The following is a 16,206-nucleotide window of genomic DNA, read 5'->3' on the forward strand; positions in this document are numbered from 1 at the left end:
GGCCACACTGCTGATTTCGTTAAAGCACAAAATAATTACCATAAAACTGATTTATTGATTTATTTAAACACAAATTAAGTTGCCGGCAGTCGGGATCCCGGCGGTCAGGATACCGACGCCGGACTACCGACTGCTGACAATGCCGCCAGCCAGAATCCCGGCTCACAGGGGCTATTCCCACTTGTAGATGTCCACAACACCCATAGAGTGGGAATAGAGCATGTGGCGAGCGCTTGCCCCGCTGCCGGCATACTGACGGCCGGGATGCCATTGTCTGTATACTGACAGTTGGCATCCCGACCATCTGTAATTCATACTGATCCCCCTGGAACGCACCCTGCAGCCAATATCGCTCGCATGCAGCTTGTATAGCATCTCGAAGCATCCATAGGCGCTTGGCCCCAGCAGCAGGTCCGTCTTAACAGCAGTGTAGGCCCCTGGGAACAGCATTGCACTGGGGCCCCTACCCATCCTCCAGCGGTAGTGGATGGAGGTGCTATCAGTGGCAGCTTTGATGACCCGTGGGCGGTAGGGGGTGTTCTATCTTCCGCTCAGCATATAGGATCTGGAGCAGTAATTTCTGCTAATTACTGCACAGATGCGGTTGGAGGGAGAACACTAAACTGTAGAAGGGGGCATTAGACTGAATGAAGGGGCCCTGGTTTATGACTTCCAGGGTGGTAGGGGGTGTTTAATACGTAGGGGAGGGGCGGATAGTGGAGTGGGCTTAATATTCATAATTTTCTGGTGGCAGGGCAGATTGCTTGACTGCAGATATCTCCTGGAAATAGATTTCTTAGCTTGAATAGGGGGGGGGGGGGGGGGGGGGATGAGTCCCACATTTAAGGAGGTACTGGGGAAGTGGTGATCAGAGTTCAGGAGTCTGAGCAATCCACTAACGAAAATATAAAACTGCATACCAGATGTGTGGATCAGGAGCAGGGACCAGCTGCTAGAAGGCTATCTCTGGTTCTGGGCATAGTAGAGACAAGCTGCCAATGTCCACAGAAAGGGGAGAGCCCCAGCTTTTGGAGTGTACCCTCAGAAACAGAACACAAGATATCTTGCTGGGAAGAGCAATTAACAGCCTTAGATGGGACCATGCGCTGGTCCTCTCTGCGGCCGTCCTCGCTGGCGGCTCCCGTCTCCCGTCGCTCGGCCCGGCGTCTGAGCGGGTGACGTCATCAGGTACTTCCCACCAACCAGCTGGTGATGGGAAGTATAAATCCAGGCATCAGGCGCTGTGTCAGTGCCTGAGTATCATCAGTTCCCCAGGAGTGGCGATCGCCAGACTTCCGTGCCTCCAGCACCTCCGTGCCTCCAGCACCTCCGTGCCTCCAAGCACCTCCAAGCACCTCCGTGCCTCCAAGCACCTCCGTGCCTCCAAGCACCTCCGTGCCTCCAAGCACCTCCGTGCCTCCAGCACCTCCGTGCCTCCAGCACCTCCGTGCCTTCAAGCACCTCCGTGCCTCCAGCACCTCCGTGCCTTCAAGCACCTCCGTGCCTCCAGGCACCTCAGTGTCTCCAGGCACCTCAGTGTCTCCACGCGCTTCAGCGCCTCCAAGCACCTCAGCGCCTCCTAAGTACTTCAGCGCCTACAAACACTTCAGTGTCTCCAAACCCCAGTGCACGTTAGCGCAGTTGTGCCTCCAGCACCTAGTATTCTTCTCTGATTCACCAGCACCTTACATCCGGCCATCTCTGCTGCGGCCCAGTTGCGGTTCCTCTTCCCGGTCACCGGAAGAAACCCCGAGTCCACAACACTCCCAAACCAGGTCAGTGATATCTATCTCTTTTTTTAATAGCTCCACCCCAGACCCATAGTTCCTGAACCTATTTTTCCAGAAAAAATAGTACTGCCTATATAAAACATAATGGATTTAGAGGGACTTACTTAGTATTCACAGCATCTGGACTGGCCATAAACCATAGCTTGTAGGTTGGCCTCAGACCCAGGCCTTTCTTCTGCATAAACAATACCAGCCAACATACAGTACAGAATATATATAACCTCAAAATATATTACCCAATGGTTTACTTATGCCCAGTTGTCATAGAATTAATAAGAAAATCATATAATAGTTAAAGATCACATTTAAATTTACTTTGTGAATTCCTTATAATAATGCCATAACCATGACAATAATATAACTACTTAGTTATCTGTGATACACTAGCTTATACACTAACATGGAACACAAAAAGATACCAGGAACGGCATACAGGAAAAGAGAAATTGTGCGTTCAGCTCCTCGATATTAAACTCATTCTAAAAAGGAACTGACCTCAAAATCGGGGACAGTCCGCAAATATGTAAACAAGAAAGCCATCAGCTGTGTGGGTGGAGAAGTGGCTATGTGGAGATCTAGGAGAAAATGGGGAAATTACTTAATAAACACAAGACTGCGAGTAAATAACACATCTCCAGGTACCTGTTGTGTGTATAAATAGTGTGGCTACGGTGAAGCATCAGTGCTGCGAGATGGATAATATTATATTAATGTGTAATATACTCCAGGACAGCAGGGAGAGCAGACTAATCGGTGGCATAAATACTCGCAAAGTGAGACTAAAATACAGCTCGATGGGTTGCTTTCACTGTGTGTGTTGTGTTTTTTTAATATGAGACACACACAATAAATAATTGCACCAATGTATATGTGAGATTTCAGCAGAGAGTTAAATTGCCACAAATGCCCAGGAATTCATTTTCCTCATTTTGGTTTATTAAAATTACTCTCATGGATCTTCCCTTTTAAATATTTTATTTTTCTTATTAATGGCAGCAATTTGTGGCGCCGTTCTCTCTGTCATTAACACAGCACAAAGTTAACGTCATTAGCGGTCTTTTCCTTTAATTATGTGACTAGGAAACAGAAACATTGAAAGTTTCAGGGAAAATTGGAACACAGATCGAAAGTGCCTCATGTTTATTAAACCAATAACAGTAAATGAAGTGGATGGTTCTGATGCTGTGAGATGCAGGCGGTGTATTCCTGATAGGACTGTGGAACCGAGGCACCTCCAGCGCTTGAATGTTAAAGCATACTGGGGTTATATTAATGAAAAGAAGAAAATAACTATTATTGGTCAAAATTCAAGATTTAAGAAGACCTATAAGATATGGCTTCTTGTCACATGACCAAGTTGCTGTCTGAGATTTAGAGGAAAATATAAGAAGAGGTAATAACTGCCAAATGTACTATAACCAGCGCTATTTGACACTTACAATCAACTCTGTATAGTATGAAAGTAGGCAATATATAGAAAAATACTTTTTCTCTACGGTATCGGCAAACGTAATAATTTTGCTGTACGGTGACATAAAATTATTCACATGTATTAAAGGGGCACCCATCCAAACTTCTGGGATGTGAGTGAATATGAGCCGTGGCTCGGTTTTCCCGTCAGGCTCAGATTCTAAAACAAGGCAAAACGTCATCTTCCTGGCGTCGGATCTTGTGTGTTTTGCATTTGATATAAGTTCCTCCCACAGTGATTCGGGCTCCATTTCATACAGGACTGCCGAAGGGAAAATACGCTGGGCGTCCAGGACAGCATATACAGGGCAGCATTCATTGGCATTAACCCTATATTGGTGCACTGCACAGCCACACTGGTGCTGTAACTGCCCGCAGTGCAGCCCAGAGCTCCTAATACAGGGGCAGCATTAACCCTTTGTGCACTCTGGTGTTGTAACTGCCCACAGTGCAGCCCAGAGCGCCTCCTAATATACAGGGAAGCATTCATTGGCAGTAACCCGATATTGGTGCATTGCACAGTCATGCTGGTACTGTAACTGCCCACAGTGCAGCCCAGAGCTCCTAATACAGGACAGCATTAACCCTATACTAGTTCACACTGGTGCTGTAACTGTCCACTTTAAGCACAGTGAGTCACAGCAGTTTGTAAAAAAAATATATAAAAAAAACAAACATACTGTATGTTCAGGGCCAGGCAGTGGTACTGGGTTGCAGTAATGCTCAGTACGTGCCGTGCCACTGCGTTGATAAGTGCTGTGTGAGTCACAATGTGAAGTTGTTATTTCTGAAAAAACAGAAAATAAAAAGTGTTTTTTTTCCCAAAAACTTGTGTGTGTTCAGGGCCAGACAGTGGCACTGTGTTACAATAATGCTCAGTAGGTGCTGTAGTACTGCATTAATAATATAAGGTATGTGAGTCGATATGGATCACGATCAGTTGATGGAAGAGCATGAACAGCAACTAAGTACTAGTGCTGCTGTCAATCATCATAGTACTACAACATCTAAAGGTTGTCCATGGGACACAAAGTTTAAGAAAGGGCACCTGAAATTGAAATCTTTCACAGTGTTAAAAAAAGAGGTATCACCTTTAAAATCAATAAATTAGTGCCCAAAAAAAAGAACACGAAGGCTGAAGAACAAACTGTGTTTGATGGTGTTTTTAAAGATGATGATGATGACAAAATAAAAATTGACGATGCTAGTGTGGAGGTGCAACAGGATGAGAGGGATATTTACGTACTATCTGACGCTAATGAGGGTATTGATGATGAGGATGTTGATGATGTTGTTTTGTAAGACAACCACCTTTGGTAGCATTTCTTGCTCGTGATAAAAAGAAAGCCATTGTGATGCTTGGAAATAAGACAAAAAATTTTTTTACAATTTTTTTTATTTAATTAAGGGGGTCATTCAGACAGTCTGAGGCCCTTTGGGGAGTGCGCTTGCACAGCATGCGCACGGAGCATGCACACTGAGCAAATCCCAGTGAGATGCGAAAGCATCTCAGGCCTGCGATCGCCTCTGCCTGTCGCAGGATGGGAGGTGGCGTGCCAAAGGCATTAGAACAATGTTGGTGGGGTGCAGTCCGGACAACGCAGGCATGTCTGGTCTGTTGCAGGGGCGGACCGCGGCGGCTGTGTGATGTCATACGCAGCCGCTGCGACCTGGGACGTTATTTGGCGGGTGCAAATGCATCGCTGTTGTGCAATGCTCTTACATCCGTGCAAGGGAGGGGGTAGGGCCAGACATGCGGGGTAGACTAGCCCTGTGCTGGGCGTCTGCCCGCATGTCTAAGTAAATTTAGCACATCTACGTCTACGATCAGATCTGTATGACCCCCAAAATCCTGACAATATTTGTGAAGGCATTTGCTGGGGACAAAGTTTGTAGAAGTAGGAAAGTTAATCATCTAGGCACTTCCTCCAATTTGCGGAGAGTTCATGAAATTTATTTGAGAAATTAATAATAATTAGTAAAATAATAACAAGCAGTCCAGTATCACCTATCAGCAGTTTGGACCTGCCCATGCAATCTCCACTGCCAACACCATCATCATCAACTGCCTCAATAATGATCAGAGGTAGTCCTTCCAAAAAATAGTTTATTGGGGGCCCCAAACAAACCACAAAAGGGGCAGTCCCTGGCGCTGAAGAGCTTGGTTTGTGTCCTTTTTAATACAACATAAGAGTGGGAGGGCCAAAGGACAATTCCATCTTGCACCACTTTTCTTTTCATAATGGGCTACATTTTTGGGGGGCATTGGGGATGGTCTTTTAGACATTTGTATTGGTTATTGCTGTAATGCATTACTAATTTGCAACACATTTTTAAACAGAAATAACTGCTGTGTATTTGTGCCGCTGCTCTGGGCTGTTGACAGCTGTGCTGGTCCCCAGTACTGGAAAGGGGGCAAGACTATAACAGGGAAGTATGGCCAGGCCCCCTCCTTACTATCAGTAAAAAAATATGCTATGTGCACCAGCTAAGCAATCGCACGTTCCGCACAGGGGGAGCACTGGTAGCTGGTCAGAGGGTCGGCTTCTCTTCCCAGCCCAGCAGCCAACACACAGCAGCATCTTTCTCCCTGCCCAAAGTGCTACCGCCACTATCTGTAATGGGGGGGACACTGGGGCCTCCCACCAGGCCCCTCAAATAGGCCCAGTCAGGCCCAGGTAAAGAGTACCCTTTACCCCTCTCTGCAGGCCTGATGTTGCTTAGTTTTGCCAGCCAGACAGCCTTTGATTAACATTGGTGAAGAATATTGTGAGCTGTGAGGTTGTCAAAATTGACTGGAAATAACTGGAAATTAATGCTACTGAAGTTAATAATACTGTAGGAACAAAAACAGGCCCAAATAACATGATTTTAGCTGTTTTTAGCATTAAATAATAATAATAATTATACATACCCAAAACCAAAACCCATGAGGGTGATTTTGCATAATTAGATCCAAAATACAAAATTGATATAGATCCAAAACCAAAACACGTGGGTTAGTGCACATCTCTATTAAAGGGACAGATATATTATAGTGTAGTGTTTCCCAAACTCTGTCCCCAGGGCACACTAAAAGTCCAGTTTTTAAGGATAACTATACGTGAGCAGAGATAGTTGAATCGAACTGATTGGTGGATTAATTAAGTCACCGCTGTATAAGTATGGATATCAGTAAAAACCTGAACTGTTAGGGTGCCTTGAGGATTGGGTTTGGGAATCACTGCTATCGCGGCACTTATTGTAACGCTATAGCTCTTCCTGCTTTGCCTGATATCAAGGTGAAGCAATACTGCTGAGATGTGTTAACATCTTGGCCGTAGGAGTGGGAGAGAATGAACTTCCCATCCGGTGATCCCTGCCAGGCTCACAGCACATCAGTACTAGATTGTGTCTTACCTCCCGGCCAGCCCCACTGCGCATTTGCGGGATCTTGCGAACATCACAAGGTCTCTCATGCATACTTGCATATCCTCCTGGAATGCCCGGGAGGCTCCCAAAAATCATGTGGCCCTCCTGGTCCCCCAGAATGGTGGGAATGTCTCCCGCTTGTTCTAGCAGCTCCCCTCACCCCCCTCTGCTGGCCACAGCAAAGAACAAGTGGGCGGTCCGAGAAGATCCAATGACGCGATTCACCTGGTTTCTCGCCATTGTATAGGGGCGTAGCCACGATGACACTATCATGACACCACGCCCCCATACTTCCCATCTTCCCACCAGCCACGTCCCCAGATAGCCTGCCTTGCCGCCGGCCACGCCCCTGGACAGCCCCCCTTTGCCGCCAGCCATGCCCCCATGCGCCTACTATGCTGCCACATCCCGGAGAAGGGGACAGTAAGGTAGGCAACTTTGCTCTCATGTGTATCCCGGACCCCAGCAGCTGCTGCAGGTTAGCACACATAAGCCGATATGAAAAAAAACCCTGATAAACCACACAATTTACCAGTCAGAAGAAATCATAGCTATTACCAGACATTTTAAGCAGAGGAATGAGGGATATGGGAGTTTGGGTTTAATAGATGGAAAGTTGTTGAGCTTCTATTACAGAATGAATGACATTGTTAGAGAGCAGCGCTGCATACTGACCGAGGAACATCTTATTGTGCACATTCATACAGATGCAGCAATAAATCTGTATTCTCATGGATATTTGTATTGATTAGGGTCTGTTCATCCAGAAAAGTCATCTTTTTTCCAGCATTCAGACACAAGATGCTTAAGGCTGTTCCATATTTCATCATTTTTACTGCTTTTAGTTTTTATACTGTCCATTCGGGAACATTAAGCACCATTGTCTGTATTGTTTCGGGAAGCATCATTCTAAGATGGGTGTTTCATACTTGCTGGGTATATTGGCAGACCCTTTAGATGGTACAGGTAGCAGAGATGTGTGATGGAGGTTAAGTCCACATGGCAGATTACTTAACGAGGTGTTAGGTTTATTAACCAGACAGAACAGGTTTATAGGATGACATTAATGCAGGAGGTATGTGTAACAGGAACACAAAGCTGTATATGATGAGAAAATCAGATTCAGCCAGAAATGTATAGTGTAGCGCAGGTGGTGGGTAACAGGTATGAGCACACACCTGGTTTATATATACAGTGGTGGCAGTGGACTATACACGCTGACTATACATAAATAGCAATATAGAATAGTGGTGCAGTGGAACAATTTGGGGTCAGTGGCCTGAGCCGTCTCTACTGAGCTATCACAGGAGACTCTCAGGGGCCCATCCTACTAACATGGAGGCAGGCGCATTTTAACAGAGGAGCAGGCCCGTGTGCTGACTTCGGCTGGGCCCCCTCCTCTCCACGGCACAGTAGGCTCTGACATTGTGCAGGAGTCTACTGAGCATGCCCAGGTCTCCAGAATCATGGAACCCGCCATATTCTGCAGACTAATGACGTACTGTGCATGCATGGCAGCCCTTTTGGCAGTGATTTTGCCGCGGTTGCAGCGCCAAACGTGGGACTTTGGAAAGGCAAGTATTAAAACATGGGTGCAGTGTGTGCAGGGGTGGGCCCCCCTGGACCCAGGAGCCCATGTGCACCACGCACACTGCACCCATTATAGAAACACCAATGCATGGAGGATGCAGCTGAACAAGTGGGGGGACACCGTGCATGTTCAGTAGCTCACAAGGTCAGATGTTGTGCCTCTGGCTGTCTGGGGTCCTAGTGCCTGGATGGAGAGACAAAACTGCGCACTCTATCCTAACCCTCCCATCCTCACTCAAGGCTGTCTTTGGTTACACTTACAACATTAGACATACCACATTTTGAAGACTTCATATAAAACCAAAAACATAAGAGGGTATGAACAGGCATAATACATCAACATATCAAATACATTCCAACCCACATATCCATAGAAAGGTATTTAGTACATGTGATGTCATGTATATTTTGCTTTGTTGAGAATATCCACGCATAATACATGATATAGTCTTAGGATCTAACTTGTGTCTTTCTATAGAGAAATGGGCACATGTACTGTAGTACATCCAAATACACAGAGATGACTGACACTTTGCTTTTTACCAGGCCATGCCTCCAATGGGGTTTTATTTTTGACTGCTATTGTGAGTGCTCAATTTGTATTGTTACGCATGAAGCTACATTTAGCTTTGTGCCGTACAGTGGACCTCATTCAGCTTCAGTTCTGTGATTGTAGCAGAACTTGAACTGCATAGAATCGCACAGCAAGAGCCACCCAGCTTGTTCAAAAGGCCGCCCAGCACACAACCACCGCGCATTTGCAATTCTGCAAAGCAGCCGCAGAAATGTATATGCATCACAAAAAACGAGTACCATCGACAATAGCGGTTGACCCAGGGCTACTCAGATTAATGAGAATGCAGTCGCACTGGACACCATGTTTTAAATTGCAGCAATTGCAGTTGGCGTCAGATGCACGCCCAGAAAATGGGCATGACATGCCTGCTTTTTTCCAACCACTCCCCATTGACACGCCTGTCAATCAACCTGCGATCGCATCCCGGCAAGATGTAATCACAGCAGAATTACAGATCAAAGGTTGCGCACACACAATGCGCATATATATATATATATATATATATATATATATATATATATATATATATATATATATATATATATATATATATATATATATATATATATATATATATATATATATATATATATATATATATATATATATATATATATATATATACACATACACTGTATATGTATATATGTGTGTGTGTCCCGCAGTGAGGGCAGTTGGGAGGCTCCTGTCATTGCTGCCCTGTTTAGCAGAGCAGCGGTGAATAGACGCTGTGAGTCTGTTCACTGGAGACAGGGGGAAAGGGGGCATGCCAGCAGCTCGCTGAGCACTGGGCATGCCCCGTCAGTGACGAAAACGGGGGCATGGCCGCACAAATGTCCCTCTTCAACTGTCCCAAATGTTGTGAGGTATGTATATCAACTGCCTCACCCCCACCACATGTCACTGTGTTCTGCATCTAGTCCTAGTTTAGCAGTGGTGGTGCAGTGGAACTATTTGGGATACCTGTCCTGTGTAATGCCATCTCTACTGAGGCATTGCTGGAGACTCTCAGAGGCACACCCTACTAGCTTGGAGGATGGAGCTGAAGATGCTGGACACACCATGCAAGCATGGCTGGGGATACCTATAATAGGCCAACCTGAGACAACTATCCAAGAAGTGTGCCTATAATAGGGCAACCTTAGACAGTGACCTGGGCGTGTCTATAATAGGGCAACTTGAGGCAGCAAAAAGGAGTGTGCTTATAATTAGAGATGTCCACCAACCCAAATCTTGGGTTTTGGATCTGTATCTCCTTCGTGTTTTGGATCTGTATTGGTTTTGCCCAACCGTCCTTGTGGATTTTGGTTTTGGATACAATCATAAAAACAGCTAAAATCACAGAATTTTGGCCTGTTTTTATTCCTACAGTATTATTAACCTCAATGACATTCATTCCCACTCATTTCCAGTTCATTTTTACCACCTCATAGCTCACAATATTGTTTTCATCCGTTTTAGGCCAAAGGCTGCAGCGAGCTGGCTGGTTACTGAGCGACAGAGCAGCGGCACAAACATACGGCAGTTTATAGCACATCTATGAAACATTGCTGTAATCAGATCTAAATTGGGCCCTATGTTTCTAACCAGGGGGTGTGCCTATAATATGCAACCTGAGACAGCAGCCAAGGGTGTTTCTGCGTCAAAGGACGCAGATTTCTTGGCTTCGCAATCAGGTAGGAGGAGGTCAGACTGTGTAAGCTTCGGCTTATTACAGGTGAAACGCAGAAAATTTGAATATTGTGCAAAAGTTCATTTATTTCAGTGATTCAACTTAAAAGTAGAGATGAGCGCCTGAAATTTTTCGGGTTTTGTGTTTTGGTTTTGGGTTCGGTTCCGCGGCCGTGTTTTGGGTTCGAACGCGTTTTGGCAAAACCTCACCGAATTTTTTTTGTCGGATTCGGGTGTGTTTTGGATTCGGGTGTTTTTTTCAAAAAACACTAAAAAACAGCTTAAATCATAGAATTTGGGGGTCATTTTGATCCCAAAGTATTATTAACCTCAAAAACCATAATTTACACTCATTTTCAGTCTATTCTGAATACCTCACACCTCACAATATTATTTTTAGTCCTAAAATTTGCACCGAGGTCGCTGTGTGAGTAAGATAAGCGACCCTAGTGGCCGACACAAACACCGGGCCCATCTAGGAGTGGCACTGCAGTGTCACGCAGGATGTCCCTTCCAAAAAACCCTCCCCAAACAGCACATGACGCAAAGAAAAAAAGAGGCGCAATGAGGTAGCTGTGTGAGTAAGATTAGCGACCCTAGTGGCCGACACAAACACCGGGCCCATCTAGGAGTGGCACTGCAGTGTCACGCAGGATGGCCCTTCCAAAAAACCCTCCCCAAACAGCACATGACGCAAAGAAAAAAAGAGGCGCAATGAGGTAGCTGTGTGAGTAAGATTAGCGACCCTAGTGGCCGACACAAACACCGGGCCCATCTAGGAGTGGCACTGCAGTGTCACGCAGGATGTCCCTTCCAAAAAATTCTCCCCAAACAGCACATGACGCAAAGAAAAAAAGAGGCGCAATGAGGTAGCTGACTGTGTGAGTAAGATTAGCGACCCTAGTGGCCGACACAAACACCGGGCCCATTTAGGAGTGGCACTGCAGTGTCACGCAGGATGTCCCTTCCAAAAAACCCTCCCCAATCAGCACATGATGCAAAGAAAAAGAAAAGAAAAAAGAGGTGCAAGATGGAATTATCCTTGGGCCCTCCCACCCACCCTTATGTTGTATAAACAAAACAGGACATGCACACTTTAACCAACCCATCATTTCAGTGACAGGGTCTGCCACACGACTGTGACTGATATGACGGGTTGGTTTGGACCCCCCCCAAAAAAGAAGCAATTAATCTCTCCTTGCACAAACTGGCTCTACAGAGGCAAGATGTCCACCTCATCATCACCCTCCGATATATCACCGTGTACATCCCCCTCCTCACAGATTATCAATTCGTCCCCACTGGAATCCACCATCTCAGCTCCCTGTGTACTTTGTGGAGGCAATTATGGACGGGCTGCCGAGTGCCGACACAGAGGTAGCCACAGCCGTGAACTACCGCACTGTACTGTGTCTGCTGCTAATATATAGACTGGTTGATAAAGAGATAGTATACTCGTAACTAGTATGACTATAAAGAAAGAAAAAAAAACCACGGTTAGGTGGTATATACAATTATGGACGGGCTGCCGAGTGCCGACACAGAGGTAGCCACAGCCGTGAACTACCGCACTGTACTGTGTCTGCTGCTAATATATAGACTGGTTGATAAAGAGATAGTATACTCGTAACTAGTATGTATGTATAAAGAAAGAAAAAAAAACCACGGTTAGGTGGTATATACAATTATGGACGGGCTGCCGAGTGCCGACACAGAGGTAGCCACAGCCGTGAACTACCGCACTGTACTGTGTCTGCTGCTAATATATAGACTGGTTGATAAAGAGATAGTATACTCGTAACTAGTATGTATGTATAAAGAAAGAAAAAAAAACCACGGTTAGGTGGTATATACAATTATGGACGGGCTGCCGAGTGCCGACACAGAGGTAGCCACAGCCGTGAACTACCGCACTGTACTGTGTCTGCTGCTAATATATAGACTGGTTGATAAAGAGATAGTATACTCGTAACTAGTATGTATGTATAAAGAAAGAAAAAAAAACCACGGTTAGGTGGTATATACAATTATGGACGGGCTGCTGAGTGCCGACACAGAGGTAGCCACAGCCGTGAACTACCGCACTGTACTGTGTCTGCTGCTAATATATAGACTGGTTGATAAAGAGATAGTATACTCGTAACTAGTATGTATGTATAAAGAAAGAAAAAAAAACCACGGTTAGGTGGTATATACAATTATGGACGGGCTGCCGAGTGCCGACACAGAGGTAGCCACAGCCGTGAACTACCGCACTGTACTGTGTCTGCTGCTAATATAGACTGGTTGATAAAGAGATAGTATACTCGTAACTAGTATGTATGTATAAAGAAAGAAAAAAAAACCACGGTTAGGTGGTATATACAATTATGGACGGGCTGCCGAGTGCCGACACAGAGGTAGCCACAGCCGTGAACTACCGCACTGTACTGTGTCTGCTGCTAATATAGACTGGTTGATAAAGAGATAGTATACTCGTAACTAGTATGACTATAAAGAAAGAAAAAAAAACCACGGTTAGGTGGTATATACAATTATGGACGGGCTGCCGAGTGCCGACACAGAGGTAGCCACAGCCGTGAACTACCGCACTGTACTGTGTCTGCTGCTAATATAGACTGGTTGATAAAGAGATAGTATACTACTAATATTATATATACTGGTGGTCAGGTCACTGGTCACTAGTCACACTGGCAGTGGCACTCCTGCAGCAAAAGTGTGCACCGTTTAATTTTAATATAATATTATGTACTCCTGGCTCCTGCTATAACCTATAACTGGCACTGCAGTGCTCCCCAGTCTCCCCCACAATTATAAGCTGTGTGAGCTGAGCACAGTCAGATATATATATACATTGATGCAGCACACTGGGCTGAGCAGTGCACACAGATATGGTATGTGACTGAGTCACTGTGTGTATCGTTTTTTTCAGGCAGAGAACGGATATATTAAATAAAACAAACAACTGCACTGTCTGGTGGTCACTGTGGTCGTCAGTCACTAAACTCTGCACTCTCTTCTACAGTATCACAGCCTCAGGTCAATCTCTCTCTCTCTCTCTCAACCCTAATCTAAATGGAGAGGACGCCAGCCACGTCCTCTCCCTATCAATCTCAATGCACGTGTGAAAATGGCGGCGACGCGCGGCTCCTTATATAGAATCCGAGTCTCGCGAGAATCCGACAGCGTCATGACGACGTTCGGGCGCGCTCGGGTTAACCGAGCAAGGCGGGAGGATCCGAGTCTGCTCGGACCCGTGAAAAAAACATGAAGTTCGTGCGGGTTCGGATTCAGAGAAACCGAACCCGCTCATCTCTACTTAAAAGGTGAAACTAATATATTATATAAACTCATTACATGCAAAGTGAGATATTTCAAGCCTTTATTTGTTATCATTTTGATGATTGTGGCTTACAGCTTAAGAAAACCCTAAATCCAAAATCTCAGAAAAATAGAATATTACATAAACTCAATAAAAAAAGGATTCTAAATACAGAAAGGTCGTCCCTCTGAAAAGTATAATCATGCATATGTACTCAGTAATTGGTTTGGGCCCCTTTTACATGAATTACTGCCTCAATGCGGCGTGGCATGGATTCTATCAGCCTGTGGCACTGCTGAGGTGTTATGGAAGACCAGGATGTTTCAATAGCGGCCTTCAGCTCTTCTGCATTGTTCGGTCTCATGTCTCTCATCTTTCTCTTGGTAATGCCCCATAGATTCTCTGGGGTTCAGGTCAGGCGAGTTTGCTGGTCAATCCAGTACAGTAATCCCACGGCCACTGATCCAGTGGCACAAACGCTTGGGTCTATAATATATTAGTTTCACCTTTTAAGTTGAATTACTGAAATAAATGAACTTTTGCACGATATTCTAATTTTCTGAGTTTCACCTGTATATTGCCGATTCTTTGCAGCTGTGTGATTACATACAATTATGAATCAGGTCCATTGTGCCTTATTGCACCAGTTCTCTAGCACATTCAAGAGCTAGACCTTCTGACAGGTATATATGCATCTGCATTCAAGTCTACCTCAGACTCACTTATGTGAACTGAACATGCACCTACTGTAGTTGGCCTGAGTTTGGGGAATGTTTTTGTCACATTGGATTACAGAAAAATAGGAATTCCCCATTGGATTGCAGCAAAGCACAAAGCTGCTCGTTTATCAAACAATGTTTGCGCCTATTTCCCCCAAAATACATTTTAGGTGGTAGCTGCAAATATTAGGTATCCCCCCAAATGTATGTAGGAGCAAACACAAAAGATATCTCTGATACCTGCTGCGATCCTTCCATTCCCGCAGCAGCTGCATCCTCCATAGGTTTCTATGGGTGATGTGATGCTGCCAGATTTACCAATATCCGGAATGTGAAGCATTCCCGATATTGGCCCCCAAATCTACTCATGGGCATGTGGGCTGCACACTGCGTAACTGTCCAGCAGAGTTTCTCCGGAATCTTCCCCAGAAGCGGCCGCTGTGCAAGTGCGGTCAGGCTGACCTTGCATGTGTAGACCCCCGACAACTCACAGTGCATCTGTTAGGATAAGGTGCACTCTGTACCTGTCTCCTTCTGTGTACCAGTCAATGGGTGCATCCCCTAGTGTTAGACCTCTAGTGACTGGGAGACGGAGTCTTATGATGTAGTTCCTGCTCCATATCAGAGAGTGTGACACACAGAGACTGAGACATAGAGTTCTGGTGTACAAGTGAGCCGAGCTGAGACTGGGAGCAGAGCTCAGCTACAGAGACTCAGTGTTCCAGTGCATGCATCATCTTCTCTACAGTGGGAGTCAGACTGCATGGCTGTGCAGTCCTCCATGCTTCCCCACCACAGACATCTCCTGATAAGTACCACTACCTAATGCTGTTACCTTGTGTGATATATGGGCTCCTGATTACTGCTATCAGTGTTACATCTGAGACACCTGTATTCACTAAATAAACCTGCGTTTCTGTTTATGTCACAAAGTGTGTAGACTGACGTCACTGCACCAGATATCTCAGAACACTCTGCCAACATGTTATGGTGCCCAGGCCTCGCGCCCCGACCCGTGTGTACTTGAAGATTAACTCCCTGAGCGCTGTTTGAATAATTACAGTGACAGTTTAAAGCATGGGTCTTCAACCTGCGACCCTCCAGCTGCTGTGGAACTACACATCCCAGCATGCCCTGCCTCAGTTTTAGCATACCTTAATAGCAAAACTGTGGCAGGGCATGCTTGGATGTGTAGTTTCACAGCAGCTGGAGGGCCACAGGATGAAGACCCATGGTTTAAAGTGACATTTTATACAAGTACAGAAAGGATGTATAGCACAGGACACAGCATGAGCTTTGCTAAGCTGAAAGGTTCAGAGAACTATGCTACATGGGAGTTTGCCATGGAGATGCAGCTTAAGCAGGAAAAGTTGTGGAAGGTTACTATATACCCGGGAGCAGGTCCAAACCTAGATGACATAGACAGAGCCATCGGGATGATAGGTTTAGCTGTGGAGCAGCATGTCTATTCAATAGTCAGTGGGAAAGTGTCAGCTAAGGACATGTGGACAGCCCTGCAAAATGCATATGGAGATAAAGGTCTAATGAGAAGGATAAGTTTAAGACGCATGCTATATGGAATGAAACTGAATGCCTGCAAGGACATGAACGATTACATTGATAAGTTATTGTTGATAGCTCAGCAGTTGGCATCTG

General features: G+C 45.4%; 1 long non-coding RNA gene across 2 annotated transcripts in view; it reads right to left on the bottom strand.

Annotated features, from left to right (window-relative positions):
• LOC134935124 (uncharacterized) overlaps positions 1 to 16,206 on the bottom strand; it is a 136,989-nt gene that overhangs the window by 91,194 nt on the left and 29,589 nt on the right. The window contains exon 2 of one of the 2 annotated variants that reach the window (XR_010179917.1): positions 2,286 to 2,365. The exons of the other annotated variant lie outside the window; for it this stretch is intronic. This is a non-coding gene — a long non-coding RNA (uncharacterized LOC134935124). The remainder of the gene's footprint in view (positions 1 to 2,285; positions 2,366 to 16,206) is intronic. 2 annotated transcript variants of the gene reach the window in all.

The sequence above is a fragment of the Pseudophryne corroboree genome, chromosome 6 (genome assembly GCF_028390025.1).
Source record: "Pseudophryne corroboree isolate aPseCor3 chromosome 6, aPseCor3.hap2, whole genome shotgun sequence".
Taxonomy (NCBI): domain Eukaryota; kingdom Metazoa; phylum Chordata; class Amphibia; order Anura; family Myobatrachidae; genus Pseudophryne; species Pseudophryne corroboree.